This window comes from Tachypleus tridentatus, chromosome 12, assembly GCF_004210375.1.
Source record: "Tachypleus tridentatus isolate NWPU-2018 chromosome 12, ASM421037v1, whole genome shotgun sequence".
Taxonomy (NCBI): domain Eukaryota; kingdom Metazoa; phylum Arthropoda; class Merostomata; order Xiphosura; family Limulidae; genus Tachypleus; species Tachypleus tridentatus.
In genome coordinates, this window is record NC_134836.1 from 121,237,676 (window position 1) to 121,255,391 (window position 17,716).

General features: G+C 34.1%; 1 long non-coding RNA gene across 1 annotated transcript; it reads right to left on the reverse strand.

Moving 5' to 3' along the window:
- Positions 1–1,336: 1,336 nt before the first annotated feature.
- LOC143233168 (uncharacterized) lies at positions 1,337–15,586 on the reverse strand. The gene is made up of 3 exons (XR_013018006.1): positions 15,221–15,586; positions 2,312–2,439; positions 1,337–2,004 (listed from the first exon to the last, which is right to left on the reverse strand). It is a non-coding gene; the product is annotated as an uncharacterized LOC143233168 (long non-coding RNA).
- Between the last annotated feature and the right edge of the window lie 2,130 nt (positions 15,587–17,716).

The window sequence follows — 17,716 nt, forward strand, 5'->3', positions numbered from 1 at the left end:
CCCTAATTTAGCAGTGTTAGACTAGAGGGAAGGCAGCTAGTCATCACTACCCACCGTCAACTCTTGGGCTACTCTTTTACCAACGAATAGTGAGATTGACCGTAACATTATAACGCCCCCACGACTGAAAGGGCGAGCATGTTTGGCGCGATGGGGATGCGAACCCGCGACCTTCAGATTACGAGTCGCACGCCTTAACACGCTTGTCCATGCCGGGCCCCTAGAATGTTCGTAACTATTAATAATCGGGATACTTTACAAAATAACCTGAAACAAGGACATGTTAAAAATAAGAAAAGAGTGAAACACAGTTAGTTTTCAATTCATTTAGTGATTGAATAGCTCGTGAAGTATTGACGTCAGTGTTGGTTATTATGTATGTTCAGTTACTCTATAGATCAGCAGTGAATCTCTACAACTTACAAATACATTTTCCTGTTTGTTTGTAGCAGTAACATTAGCGAGTAGATTTCTATTAAATATAATACGTTATTTTTGAACTTAAGCCTACAACTGTGTACTAAATGATAGTAGCCTGTAGCAAACATCAAGGAGGAAATAAGCTAATTGTTATCATTTACACTACTAAATTAGTGTAAGACTAGAGAGAAGGCAGGTTGTCATCACCACGCACCGCCAACTCTTGGGCTACTCTTTTATCAACGAATAGTGGGATTGACGGTAACATTATAACGCCCCCCAGCTGAAAGGACAAGCATGTTTGGTGTGACGGGGATTCGAACCCGCAACCCTCAGATTACGAGTCGAGTGCCTTAACCCCCTGGCCTATTTAAAAGAACCTGCTCAACGAGAGAACACATTACAATAATGGTATTGCAGGCAAAAAAAAAAAGTCTCACAAAGTTAAACTGAATTTCTAAGTATGACTGAATGAAGGAAGGAGACAAAACAGAATGTAAGAAATGAGAAAGGTGAGTTTGAAAAGGTGGCGCTCTTTTCTAAATGGAGAGATATTTCAGAATTAGGAGTGGATCAGGCCAAACCACACAGAGATAATGAATTAAAATGAGAGAATACTGTGACGATATACAAAACACAATTGTGAATTCCACCCCTAATATATGTGTAAGTCATTCCAATAATAACAAAAATTTGAAAATAGTGAAAGCAATGTATCCTTGTGGTTAGGTTGTTATCAATGCTAACGTATTGTTGTTCCACATAAAAGCAACTGTTCTATAACATCGGTCTAATACATACAGATTATTAAGTGGTCTAAAGGAACTGACGAATTGTGTTTTCTTATTCTTTCTGACTTAATGTTCTCATTGTGTTCTAAGCATACTATTGAAAATAATAATGAATCCAACTGCTCTTGTCTTGAAATAAACATACTTTATTCGAACGTAAACTTCGTACATTTTATATTTTAAAGCAATAAAGGTAAACCATACTAGTGGCTCGATTGTCATTAATCTACATTTATTCTTAATTTTCAGAAGAAAAAAAAAAGAAAACGTTTATGGCATCTGTGTAGCACGTGTCATTATTTAGTGGTCTGAAAGTTTGCCAAATATTTTAAGCCTGATTTAAAAACAATCACAATATATTATTTAAAAGTCTGTTAATTCCATGATTTGGCACTTAGACTTAAAAATAAACATTTTAAGGAAAAGTAATAATATTTAAATATTAAGCCTAATAAGTTGTTTAACACTTGTAGATCAATGACTGGTTTTTACTTATATTCAAATATTTCAATAATTTCTATTTGGTATCACCCAAGACAATTTTCCGAAGTTTATTATACGATTATTATTATAGCTGATTGAATTATTTTAATGTTAAGCTTCGAAAAAGCAAATTGAAATTAATAATTCAAATTTGCTCATTAATAAAGGTTGTCGTCGACAGATGACGCAATTAATTTTGGCTGATGCTGTTAGATATGGAACGTTTTAAGGCCGGTAGGGGAAGATTGTAGTCATACTGCATTTGTCGTCTGTTGTATCCGTCTTCATCCAAGTTGTTAAGTTCTGACAACTAATAATAATAAAAAAAGACAAAAAAACCCTCAATTATTATTCATATTATATATAAATTTTAAATTTATGTTTCGATATAACAAATGTTTCACACGTTTATTGAGCAGGTATTTGATAAATTTTCGTATTTTATCCCATTGTAGGTAATTATATTTGAATTAAATACTGCACTTAGTTTAGACTTTCAAATAGATAACTGTAATTTTTATGTTCGTCTGAATTCGTTGATTAAGGTATAATTTTAACAGCACGTAATAAATAAGTAAGCCAATGAAAAGATAACTGAAAACAATATCCAAACATACCATTTGGAGAACATTCTTAATTTTTTCTTTTCTTGCTTCATCAGATCTCGTCGGTAGGTAGCGCCCCTGTGCAATCCAACAGCACGCCGATATAGCTATAAATACTAATAGCACAAATTCACGAGAAACTGAAAATAAAAGGGAACTGTGTTTCAGTTTAGATGTACTTTTAAAGTCACATGTGCAAGGCTTAAAACGGTATAGTTCATGTGAAACATAATGGGATATATTTTAAAAAGGTCCCTTACAGTTTTGATCATCTTGGAGGTTAGTGTTCGTTCTATTGACAAGCACCAATTACCGGAGAATGGAAGTTACAAATATATTTTAATAATTTGGCTCGCACCAGTGGCTTTAAAACAACCCATCCCCAGTATATCGGCTGAAGAATATTCCGTTTATAATTTTTAAATACATTTCCCGCATTGGCTCACTAATAAACAAGATTTTTGGATAATACGTTAGTTTAACACCAGGTGGCACTGCAGCTGCCATCATGGCGTCAAAATAAAATTGAAACAATAATAAGGGGTAAAGACTGTAATGCATCACAATTTGCTGACGATGTAGCGGTCTGGAAAAGTGTCCCCACACCTTCAATAACAGCAAACCTCCAACCAGTCCTGAATAATTTAGAAGAAAACTGCCAGAAATATAGAATAAAAATAAATATTCCGAAAACCCAAGTAATAGTATTCAGCAGATTAAATAAACTGCGAAAAGATTCATCAAAGTTATACATGAACGTATCACTTTTACTGACTGCTATTTCCGCTAAATATTTAGGATTAACTTATGATACCAAATTAACGTGGATACAGCATACTAACAATAACATGATTAGAATCTGGAAAAGAGCAAATTATGCAATACGCCTATCGGGTAAAAATCAAGGTACATCATCTGATAATATAATAAAAATCTACAAAACATACATTAGACCCATAATTGACGACGCATCTCCTGCCTGGATAAACATATCACCTAAACAATTATACAAACTACACAAAATACAAAATTCAATCTTAACTTCAACTTGTACCACGTAGTAGTACATCCACATTCATGTACAAGTATGTAAACATAGAAACAATATCTGTTAGACTCTTGTATAATGCACTGAATTATTTTAATAAAAACAGACATAAAAATGATTTATTGCGTGATCTACATACGTGATGAACATAGACCTCAGTACCTCTCTCCTACAAATATATATTTAAGAAATATAAATCAAGCTGGCCACTACGCACTAGACGTTTAGAACTGGTTATATTTGATTTTTATGTTTCATTCTTTCTGACTTTTATTTTTATTTTATTTATTAATATATTATTATTTTTCCGATAAATATATATGGAAAAAGGATATATATATAGGGCCGGAGTACTGTGGGATACTCTGGTCCAAAAGCACTGCAACAACAACAAAAGAGTAGCCGACATGAAAGCTATAGATGGAGAAAGAGGTCTTGTGCACCTGACGCTCCTGGGTATTTAAAAATTCAACATACCCAAATATCCACAAAGAAGAAGTGAAAGACTATAAAAATAGCTTGAACTATACAGCTATACAAATTGTGTTTTTTTTCTTTTCATTTTAGGCCAAAGTTGGTTGTATTATTCCAAGCGTGGTTTGTGCTTTAAGTAAAAATGAACTATGTATAATAAGTAGTAAAGAAATTATTATTCTTTACAGAATGCCTCCAGTGACTCAGCGGTGTCTGCGGACTTACAACGCTAAAAATCGGGTTTCGATACCCGTGGTGGGCAGAACACAGATAGTCCATTGTGTAGCTTTGTGCTTAATTCAAAACAACAGATTTACAGAATTTGTACTTCAACATGCGTAATTTTGTAAAGATATACACACTGTAGTTCAAGGCAAGGAATAATTCACATACCTTCTCAGATATACAGGCTGATACTTAACCCGAAGTGCATATTGGGTGTAAGGGCAACTTGTTATATAATACTTGATACTTAACCCGAAGTGCATATTGGATGTGAGGGCAACTTGTTATATAATACTTATAATACTTGATACTTAACCCGAAGTGCATATTGGATGTGAGGGCAACTTGTTATATAATACTTATAATACTTGATACTTAACCCGAAGTGCATATTGGATGTGAGGGCAACTTGTTATATAATACTTATAATACTTGATACTTAACCCGAAGTGCATATTGGATGTGAGGGCAACTTGTTATATAATACTTATAATACTTGATACTTAACCCGAAGTGCATATTGGATGTAAGGGCAACTTGTTATATAATACTTATAATACTTGATACTTAACCCAAAGTGCATATTGGATGTAAGGGCAACTTGTTATATAATACTTATAATACTTGATACTTAACCCGAAGTGCATATTGGATGTGAGGGCAACTTGTTATATAATACTTATAATACTTGATACTTAACCCGAAGTGCATATTGGATGTGAGGGCAACTTGTTATATAATACTTATAATACTTGATACTTAACCCGAAGTGCATATTGGATGTAAGGGCAACTTGTTATATAATACTTATAATACTTGATACTTAACCCGAAGTGCATATTGGATGTAAGGGCAACTTGTTATATAATACTTATAATACTTGATACTTAACCCGAAGTGCATATTGGATGTGAGGGCAACTTGTTATATAATACTTATAATACTTGATACTTAACCCGAAGTGCATATTGGATGTGAGGGCAACTTGTTATATAATACTTATAATACTTGATACTTAACCCAAAGTGCATATTGGATGTGAGGGCAACTTGTTATATACATGTAATACATTAATTCATTCACTTAACTAATAAACTAACATCAAACAGCAACGCCCCCTACAATCCCGTACCCCTTTAGACTCATCCCTAAGATATGTGTCCGGCAACGGTCAGTTGCAAACTCTCTATTTGTTAACCTGAAGATGACCACAGAAGGTCAAAAGTTTGTTCTGTACTTTATTTTAATTGAAGTTTTATTACCCATACCAGCCATCTTGAGAACACATAGTTACTTCAGATGGGTTTCTCGTCATCACGAGTGACAGAAACTTCTTAAATATTCAAGATAGAAAACTAATAACAGAAAGACAGTGACAGAAACTTCTCCAGATAAGCAGTTAGACTGAGAACTAAATACACGGATAACCGATTAGAATGCATTAAACCATCATATACTATCGGCCATAATCCAATTAATAACTCACAATACTTGATAAAAAGGATCCTTATAGGAATAAAAGCAATATCAGTATGATCCTAAGTTATTTTAAAGGTTAAATTCAATAATATCATTGAGCCTGACTTTAAATATATAATATATTACGTCATTACTTAAAAATACACAAAAACCAGTTGTTTGCTCGTGATTAAAGTTCAGGAGTGTACATACGGATATACATAAAGCTGGACACGCTTATAGATGGCTAAATACTAATATAAATAGAAAGATAGATAAATAAACAAAAACTGTTTCTTTGACAGTTGGAATGACCACATCAACGTATGGATGAAGAAACGTCCAGAGAAAATGAAAGCAAGATAGACTTATAAAAATAGACATCAGTCGTCAGAGGAAGATAATAATCAAAACTAGAAGCACAGGCTTTCAAACGTGGGATTACAATATGGAGAACAGACGTTATTTATTTAGTATACTAAAATGTTTGGGAGGTGGAAAACGTGGTTAAAGAAAGTTCTTGTAAGAAGAACATATGTGATCGGGAAGTAGGTAAAATAAACTATTGTGGACGTAAGCACGACAGCCAAGTAGTCTCCCAGAGTCGTCAACGAATACACTTAGACATTCTTTTATGGATTTATTCTTTTGGCGCCAAATCATTCAGTCTCGGTTGCGACTCACAACAGAACAGATTTATTTCATCACGTGGTCACTTTTATAAGGCTATTTGTGTGCGCGTACGCATCACTGTCGCCATAACAACTCTCTGTAAGAAATGAGCTTTGAAATATGTTTTTTATATGTGAGTATATTCTTATATATTTATTTATTTAAATGGCTGGTACTCTGATAAGTATTAAATATTAAAGGAAAATATAAATCCTAATGAAGTTTACTGAGAACGTATTTTATGGATGTTCCGAAATGACTGCTATCTTTCTAGATTTTAAATTAAACAGATTTCATGAAATGAGGGTTTCTCCAGAGACATATTTCACCGCAGTGTTGTTAGATACTAGAGTTTGTATGAATATGTTGTATTTTCCCCTACAAAAATAAAACAAACAAATCACTAAAGTTTCGACCGTACACATATATAAAGACACACAGAGAGAAATCTTACGATCAGTTATAGATAACTCATTTGTAATTATTTAACACATTTAGGCTTAAGAGTATCACACACACACACACACATACACATACCCTAAAGCTTCAGTTAAGCCTAAAACTGTAAACTGAGATTCTGTTTGGTTTGGTAGACAAATAAAATGGCGAAAAAAGAAGATTTATTAGGCTTAAAATATAAGATTAAAATGAAATTTGGTTGCACACGTTTATGACACTCTGTTTTCATAGAAAATATATTATAGATTTCAAATCAGTCGTGTTTCGGGACAGTATTTTAGATTTATCACAAGTTATTTCTCAGGAAGATCTTTGTTAACACAAATAACATCTTAAAAAGTTTTCACTATAATAGCTCATCTCAGCTGTTGTAAACAAAGTACATTCAGTATCGTAGTGACTTGTAACAATTTAAAGGGACTAGCTGAAATGTTTGAAAATAAACATCCGATTTGAAATCAGTAATAGACTAATTAAAAAAATACATATCTTAGATTTATCTTTTCCACAAGCAAGGAAAGAACAGACTTACCAAGATGTATCCTTTCCACGAGTAAGGAAAGAATAGACTTACCAAGACGTATCCTTTCCATGAGCAAGGAAAGAGCAGACTTACCAAGACGTATCCTTTCCACGAGTAAGGAAAGAACAGACTTACCAAGACGTATTCCTTCCACGAGTAAGGAAAGAACAGACTTACCAAGACGTATCCTTTCCACGAATAAGGAAGGAGCAGACTTACCAAGACGTATCCCTTCCACGAGTAAGGAAAGAACAGACTTACTAAGATGTATCCCTTCCACGAGTAAGGAAAGAACAGACTTACCAAGATGTATCCTTTCCACGAGTAAGAAAAGAATAGACTTACCAAGATGTATCCTTTCCACGAGTAAGAAAAGAATAGACTTACCAAGATGTATCCTTTCCACGAGTAAGAAAAGAATAGACTTACCAAGACGTATCATTTCCACGAGCAAGGAAAGAGCTGACTTACCAAGACGTATCCTTTCCATGAGCAAGGAAAGAGCAGACTTACCAAGACGTATCCTTTCCATGAGCAAGGAAAGAGCAGACTTACCAAGATGTATTCTTTCCACGAATAAGGAAAGAGCACTTACCAAGACGTATCCCTTCCACGAGTAAGGAAAGAACAGACTTACCAAGATGTATCCTTTCCACGAGCAAGGAAAGAACAAACTTACCAGATTATCCCTTCCACGAGTAAGGAAAGAACATTTATGAGGCTCCTTCAGAACAGTCTGTTACCAAAATGACCGTTTTAGAAAAGTTGTGCAAAAAGCTTTCTGCACGTAACCATCTATAATTTTTAACTAACAGACTAGAGGTAAAGCATGTAGTCAAAAGTACCCACCGCCAACTGTTCAGATACTACTACTGTCTAATAGAACAGTGGTAAATGGCCATTACGGTTGCAAAGCACTCAACTCGCGGCCAAAATGTTACGGACGCATTTTTGCGGCAAGGAGTTGCAAACTATAAATTTTCTGATTCATATTTCGGGTAAGTTAACAACTTACTCCATACCGGGCATGGCGCCACACTGGGAGCACGTGACTTGCACTGGATGCACCGCGAAACAAATTGCAGATAAAAGATAAATAAAAATGCAAGTGTCGAGAAAAGGCAAATTATTATGTGTCACTATTCAACCTACCGACAAGTTCTGACCACTGATGTGTCGCTATTCAACCTACCGACAAGTTCTGACCACTGACGTGTCGCTATTTAACCTACCGACAAGTTCTGACCACTGATGTGTCGCTATTCAACCTACCGACAAGTTCTGACCACTGATGTGTCGCTATTCAACCTACCGACAAGTTCTGACCACTGATGTGTCACTATTCAAACTACCGACAAGTTCTGACCAGTGATGTGTCACCATTCAATCTACCGACAAGTTCTGACCACTGATGTGTTACCATTCAATCTACTGACCAGGACTAACAACCGACGGCTACTAAATATGTACTTCATAAAGCAACATTCAGTCCGTTTAGCACAAGTTGTGGTAGCAAAAGCAAGGAATCCTTTGTTTGTTGTTAAACGCAAAGATACACAATGGGCTCTTTGTGCTGCGCCCACTGAGGGCATAGTAACCTGTTTGTTTTGTTTAGCATTATAAGCCTTCAGACTTAACGCTAAGCCACTTGGGGTCACGAATCTTATAAAACGAGGATATCTGACAGCACGTAACCTATTTCACTTAAATTATGAAGAAAGTTTGTATATGAACTGGGAACAACCATGATTAGACAGCGCCGTTGAGATTCTAGCTTGTAGTTTATTGGTAGTTGGAGTTAAAACGTTTTTAAAGATTAATTTATGATTCGAAGTCTTACTTTATATGTACATATTTAAATAGATAATTCCCATAAGGAATTTAATCACTTGTTTCGGCTGCAAGTTACAGAGTATCATGGAGATATTTTTAATAATTGAAGACAAAAAAAACCTCACATTTCATACAATTGATAAATTAGGTAATGGAAATTGGTGTATACACACAATCTTCGAGAAAACTGAAACTTCTGATGCATGTAATGCATATCCATACATCGGGTCGTAAGATTTAGAAAAATTTTGTTATGAGATAAACGCATTTCCGTCTAGATAATGTTTGCTTGATAGTAAAAGAGAAATCCTATTGAGAAAAGAAAAATATATTTTAATAAAAAACGAAGTATTAATGAAATTTTATGTAATCTGTACGACTACGTTTGTTTATGAAATTGAAAACACTGTCATTACACGTGCTCTTCAGTCCAGTTTTCTTAACCTTTGAACTAAATATTTAATTCAGACATTATTATATCATATTAAACACCCGACTGTGGCTATAGTAAGATAGTACCATATAATATGTAAAATAGTACCATATAATATTTCATTGTTATTAAACGAATTAAGTTAAAATCACGTGACGTATGTCACCAATATCGACAAGTTTTGTTTATAGCAGTAGAAAGTTTAGAACATAAAGGGTTGTATTGGTTTACAAAATCTTAAATAATCAAATAATTTCGTATCAGATCGAAGCATCGGCTACGAGAGTATATACTATATCGCCAGAGTTAACCTGGATTGTATGTTTAGAAAATGTTTAAAATGGATTAGTGGTGTGTGTTTTTTAGCGTAAAAACTACATAATGGAATATATGCATTCTATTTACCGAGGAGAATCGAACGCCGAATTTTAGTACTGAAAGTCTGAGAACGTACCCCTGACCCCATGTTGAAGTCTCAGAACGTTGTTGTGTTGTTTTGTTAAAAGTGTTTAATATTTATCGTGTTTGGTTGTGATGTTTAAAGGAATTTCTAGATTTTTTTCTTAATTTATTTTTCTCACATAATTTCGAATTTCTTGATAAATAAATGATGACCTGGAAGCTTAATATATTCCATGAAACATAATCCTAACTGCAGACGCCTTGTTTCACCCATTTCACGTCTCATCAAATCAAGGTTGCTTGAGAGAGTTTGTAGCGCAAAGCTACACGAGGGCTATCTGCACTAATCATCCATAATTTAGTAATGTAAGACTAGAGGGAAGGCAACCAGCCAGCATCAACTACCGTAAATTCTTGAACTTCTCTTTTATCAGCGATTGATCGTAACGTTGTAACACCTCCACGGCTGAAATGTCGAGCATGTTTGGTGTGACGAGGACTCGAACCCGCGACCCTCAGATTACGAGTTAAGCGCCCGTTTGAGAGAGATCGAGACAAAAAAAAATGGCGTCTTGTAGTGATAGATTTTCAGCAGTTTGTTTGGTGTCGCTGTGCAATGTTTTACTCACCACTAAGAACGTAACATAACAATGTTTTACTCACCACTAAGAACGTAACATAACAATGTTTTACTCACCACTAAGAACGTAACATAACAATGTTTTACTCACTACTAATAACGTAACATAACTTAACAATGTTTTACTCACTACTAGTAACGTAACATAACTTAACAATGTTTTACTCACTACTAATAACGTAACATAACAATGTTTTACTCACTACTAATAACGTAAGATAATGTTTTACTCACTACTAATAACGTAACGTAACATAACAATGTTTTACTCACTACTAATAACGTAAGATAATGTTTTACTCACCACTAATAACGTAACATAACATAACAATGTTTTACTCACCACTAATAACGTAAGATAACTTAACAATGTTTTACTCACCACTAATAACGTAAGATAACTTAACAATGTTTTACTCACTACTAATAACGTAACATAACAATGTTTTACTCACTACTAATAACGTAACATAACAATGTTTTACTCACTACTAATAACGTAACATAACAATGTTTTACTCACCACTAATAACGTAACATAACATAACAATGTTTTACTCACCACTAATAACGTAAGATAACTTAACAATGTTTTACTCACCACTAATAACGTAAGATAACTTAACAATGTTTTACTCACTACTAATAACGTAACATAACAATGTTTTACTCACTACTAATAACGTAACATAACAATGTTTTACTCACTACTAATAACATAACATAACAATGTTTTACTCACTACTAATAACGTAACATAACAATGTTTTACTCACTACTAATAACGTAACATAACAATGTTTTACTCACTACTAATAACGTAACATAACAATGTTTTACTCACTACTAATAACGTAACATAACAATGTTTTACTCACTACTAATAACGTAACATAACAATGTTTTACTCACTACTAATAACGTAACATAACAATGTTTTACTCACTACTAATAACGTAACATAACAATGTTTTACTCACTACTAATAACGTAACATAACAATGTTTTACTCACTACTAATAACGTAACATAACAATGTTTTACTCACTACTAATAACGTAACATAACAATGTTTTACTCACTACTAATAACGTAACATAACAATGTTTTACTCACTACTAATAACGTAACATAACAATGTTTTACTCACTACTAATAACGTAAGATAATGTTTTACTCACTACTAATAACGTAACGTAACATAACAATGTTTTACTCACTACTAATAACGTAACATAACAATGTTTTACTCACTACTAATAACGTAACATAACAATGTTTTACTCACTACTAATAACGTAACATAACAATCAGTGATGTCGAGAAACCCACTTGTTGAGAAATTTATATGCAAAAACGGCTCGTTTGGGTTGAGAAAATATTTTATATAGAAGAGCGAACAACGTTTCGACCTTCTTCGGTCATTGTCAGGTTCACAAAGAAAGAGGTAACTGACCGGAAGCTGACCACATGTTTGAAAGGGGTTGTGTAACTGTGAAGAAGGTCGAAACGTTGTTCGCTCTTCTATATAAAATATTTTCTCAACCCAAACGAGCCGTTTTTGCATATAAAGTAACATAACAATGTTTTACTCACTACTAATAACGTAACATAACAATGTTTTACTCACTACTAATAACGTAACATAACAATGTTTTACTCACTACTAATAACGTAACATAACAATGTTTTACTCACTACTAATAACGTAAGATAATGTTTTACTCACTACTAATAACGTAACGTAACATAACAATGTTTTACTCACTACTAATAACGTAACATAACAATGTTTTACTCACTACTAATAACGTAACATAACAATGTTTTACTCACTACTAATAACGTAACATAACAATGTTTTACTCACTACTAATAACGTAACATAACAATGTTTTACTCACTACTAATAACGTAACATAACTTAAGAGTTTATATCGTAGATGACACAGCGTCACAATTACTATGATGGATGGCACAGTGTCGCAATTACTATGATATATAGCACAGTGTCATACTCTCTATGATATATAATAGTGTCACACTTTCTATGATATATAATAGTGTCACACTTTTTATGATATATGACACTGTGTCACAATCACTTATCCACCATCAGTCAGTGGGCTTAGTTAAATAAATAATTAACCAACTGTGAGAGATGCCGCATGTATCCAAACATGTAAAGTAATTTGTGTTATAAGAAGTGAGAGAATATATGTTTAAACTTAACCAAGTGATATATTATTCTCAGTTTCTCTCCTTACAAGTCAGAAAAATCTCGACTATTTACTATGTACGGTGTTTTTCGTTAGAAGGTAGAGATTAAAGATCTTTTTAGAATTAATCTCACATGCTGGTCTAAATAATGAATATTTAAAATTATTAGCCAAGCTTGTTTTATGGCTGAAGTAACTTTAGGTACATGTGACACTGTTCAGTGGAAAATTTGATTGTAGTCATTTCTACATGTTAACTGAAAGACAAAAACTGTTGGATAGCTTCTGTGGATAAAAATTATAAAAAATAACGTATGTGTTGAATTTTATTTTATAAATATCCGTTGTTATTATATATACCTTTATCGCGAGTCCAACCACGTGGCTATGCCTGTTCCAGGTTTTTTAGAGGCTCGGTACCTAAGATATCTACCACTAAGTTTATATACAATTTATACATACAGAAGTACTAATTTTGCAACTTCACGAACAGGGATTTTCACGAATAAACAACCAGTACTATAATTAACTAAATAAATGTTAGTATTTCGTGGTTTACATTTCTAAGCGAAATCTGTTGAAAGTTAGACACTTTTTTTTGTGGAATTAATAATAGAAACGTCAGCGCTACAAACAAGAATCTTTCTTAAATTACAGCTGAAACTATTTGAATGATACGTTGAAGGATTGTATGTTACCTTATAAAGTTTAAGAGAATAATACTTAACAGGTATAACTAGTTCAAATAATTCGTCTGTTATATGGTTAGATTTTGCTTAGCTTTAGTAAAGGTTTGTTGGTTATTCTTATACATATATATTTACAACAGAGCTACACAATGGGCCGTCTACATTCTGTTGCCGAGGGGAATTCTGAATTTTAGCTTTGTAATTTCATAGATTTAGTACTGATCCAACTGGTGAAGGGTGAAGCCTATCTTTTGGCAGATTTCTAAATAGGAGAAATAATTCTAATTGTAAGTCATTTTTTTGTCCTCACAGCTCCATCTATTAATCTAAATAGTAACTTCTGTCAGTGCGTTGGAAACAAATATTTGTTGATTTTGTTCTAAATTACTAAAAGTAACCGTTCTGCTTTCTTTAGTTGAGTTTTGACTTATAAGAGTTGAAGATACGGTTAACTGTGCATTTTAGATGAATTCTTTAGTTACTGGAAAATATATTTTAGAATGTTTATTTGGGAAAGGCTAACCCTAACTAATGCTGATGGCCTGGCATGGCCTAGCGCGTTAAGGCGTGCGCTTCGTAATCTGAGGGTCGCGGGTTCGCACCCGAGTCGCGCCAAACATGCTCGCCCTCCCAGCCGTGGGGGCGTTATAATGTGACGGTCAATCCCACTATTCGTTGGTAAAAGAGTAGCCTAAGAGTTGGCGGTGGGTGGTGATGACTAGCTGCCTTCCCTCTAGTCTTACACTACTAAATTAGGGACGGCTAGCACAGATAGCCCTCGAGTAGCTTTGTGCGAAATTCCAAAACAAACAAACAAACTAATGCCGACAGAGTTCATACATTAAGCACAAAGCTACAAACAGTGGACTATCTGTACACTCACTGCCCACCACTGGTATGCAGTTTCTGGCATTGTAAATGTGCAGACATACCTCTGTGTCACTGAGGAGTTATGACGAAACGCTTGACTACTGACTGAAAGATAAGAACCAATTTGCTATTTTAATGAATCCTGATCATATAAATTCATATACTCGATATATTGCAAAGATATACTCGAGAAACTCAGCCTATAAAATTTAACTTTATTTTTAGCTGTAACAGTTCTTAAAATCCAGATGATTTATTCCATTTTTTTCTGAATAGAACATCAGAAAAAACTGGTTACGATAGCTAAGGTTTTCTCACGTCACTAACTATCCATTTTTTTTCCATACAAATATTGATTTTTGTTCTAGCGGAAGGCTACACAAAAAGTTATTTGTGCTGCGTCCGTCGTAGGATCGAGCACTGAATTTAAACGTTAGGCCTAAAAACCTATCACGCAAAGTTTCAGATAATTAATTCTAAAGTCGTCTGCTTGTAATATTAGATCACTCTTCTTATACACTGTAGCCTTTATTAGGAATAATATCGTTTAGTAGCATGTTTTTATAAACTATATTTTTTCTCCCGAGTTCCTTCATGAAATGTCAGAGGTTCTCTATATAACATTTTTCCCCGTCTAAACATATAGATTTAAAAAACTCTAAGTTCTCCCCATAAAAACTGTGTTATGTCACCTAAAAACACACTGTTAATTACATTCACACAGTTTTTAATGGATTAAACAACCAAAGTTTTTAACATAAAGAGACTTCTCATACACCTTTAAAGAATTACATAGTTTAATTTTGAGATGTTATACTCAGAAACCGTAAAAAAAAATGAAATTCGTCGATTTAAAGTTGTTGAACAGCTTTGTTTAATATTTAAACCAGTAAAACTGAGGCTTAACAAATAAATTAATGTAGGATGCAACAGTGGGGTTAGACAACTTAACAGTGAAGTGTGCCTCACAACTTACCCATTTTGTTCTTGCACTGATTGCCTAGCACCGATAAACTTTAGTTGTCCTACGTCTAACTCCACGTGTAGCCACCCTGTCCTTTTATATTTTCATAGAACAAGCCTTTAGATATGACGTCACATCAGAGGCAGCCAATGCACGAAGAGTAGTATATATTTCTCGCCTCCACATTGCAGTTCCCAAACTTTGAAAGGTTCGTTCTATACTGCAAGCATTTACCAGAGCCAGTTCAGTTGGCGACTATACCGCTCTCTAAAAAGTACAACAAATAATAATAATAAAATATCGAAGTTTGATTTTCAGTAGGCGTGTATTGACGATATATTTAAACAAAGATTTTTTGTACAAGTACAGTCTGTTATAGGGGGGTTTAAAACGTAAGGAAAGTTGACCACATCCTATCCTCCAACACCTGAAATCTTATTAAACAACGATTATCAATCCAAAGGGTCCATCTCACAATATTTCCCATAATGCCTCAACCTTGCGCCCGCCCCTTTGATGTAATGTTCAAAAGCGTTATTAGTTTTAATGTCTTCTTAGAAAGGTAACACGAGCTTTTAGTAAAATTAGAATCTTTCCACAGACAGCAGTAGTTATTAAGTTTGTCAAATTCTGATTACACATTAATAACATTAAATAACAATAATATTTTAAAATTAAATTGTATTTAATTCTTGCAGTGATTTTACTTTCAAATTAGGCTTAAAAACTATATTATGAACGTATCTCATCCAGTCAGCATACGGTTGATTAATAATAATTGCACGAGTGGATGTTCTTACTTACGTAAGTATCTTTTGTTTTCGGTAGGGATTAGTGTTAGCTTCAAGATGGAAACATTGATTAATCGACTACAGGTGACGCTTTTACTCTGTTGATTTTTTTTTTTTACAGTTTCGATTAATTTAATAAATAATAAATAAGCATGACCTACTCATTTCCCTGTGACGCACATAAAACTCACAGTACAGCTCGAGCAGGATAGATCATCTCCTGGTGAGACAATGATAAGTTTACGAACTTACAATTTTAAAATCCGGAGTTAGATTCCCTGCAATGGACACAGCATATAACTCAACACGGCTTTCTGATAAAGCATACTCGTAAATATGTCCCTCAGTGGGGTATCGATAAATCTATGGACTTACAATGTTAAAATCCGGGGTTAAATTCTCCGCGGTGGACATAGTAGATAGTCTAATGTGACTTTGCTATGAAACAAAGAAACAAACAAAGAGGAAATATTATGCACTGGAATAAATTAATATCTGACGAATCCTATTATTTGACGGTTTCTATTTCGAGCTCTAAGAAAATTGTTTAGAAACGTTTTCAAATTCTCTGAGAAATTAATATTGATGTGTATATTGGATATACGTAAACGTAGATATCAGTTTGTTTAGTTTGGTTTGTTTTGAATTTCGCGCAAAGCTGTACGAGGGCTATCTACGCTAGCCGTCCCTAATTTAGCAATGAAATAACAGAAGGAAGGCAGCTAGTCATCACCACCCACTCTTTGGCTACTATTTTACCAACGAATAGTGGGATTGACCGTCACATTATAACGCCCACACGGCTAAAAGGGCGAGTATGTTTGATGTGATGGGGATTCAACCCCGCGTCCCTCCGATTACGAGTCGAGTGCTTTAACCACCTGGTCATGCCGAGCCAGCTTGTTCAGTGTTTCCCGTTAGTTTATTTATATAAACTGTGTAATTAATCGGTTTATTTTATAGTTTGTGCTATTTGACTGTACACAAACATTATAAACATACAATTTGTTCCACAGATATTGGATTGTAAATAAACATTGTGAGTGGTTAGTTCTTTTTTTATGGATCGAGCTATTGGATTGTACACAAACATTTAAATGCTCAGTTTGTTTTAAGTAATACGATTCGGTTAAGCCTCGTCCAACATTCAACAACAATACAAGACCACTGTCGCTATAACTTAATTTGTGAAATTGTAAATAAATAAAATAAAAGTCGAACTTCATTCAATGAATATAAAGCGTAATGAAAGATAAAAGAACACGCCAGGATTAATGGAATAATTTTCTTTTCCAAATTTTTTATCGTTTGATTTCGTTAAATTATGAAGATTAAAATTTGTTGATAACTGAATTTTTTAAAATTATTTAGGTAAGATAATTGAAGTTATTTCAGTAATTTTAACAAAAAGAAAAGAAACTCAAATATTTCACTTAAAAAAACAACATAAAGATGCATAAAGGTGACTGAAGTGACATCTACTGTTAGGCTAGGTGAATTATTTAGAAATTGTTTAGTTCGTATGAGATCGTGTAGGGCCCGGCATGGCCTAGCGCGTTAAGGCGTGCACTTCGTAATCTGAGGGTCGCGGGTTCGCGCCCGAGTCGCGCCAAACATGCTCGCCCTCCCAGTCGTGGGGGCGTTATAATGTGACGGTCAATCCCACTTTTCGTTGGTAAAAGAGTAGCCCAAGAGTTGGCGGTGGGTGGTGATGACT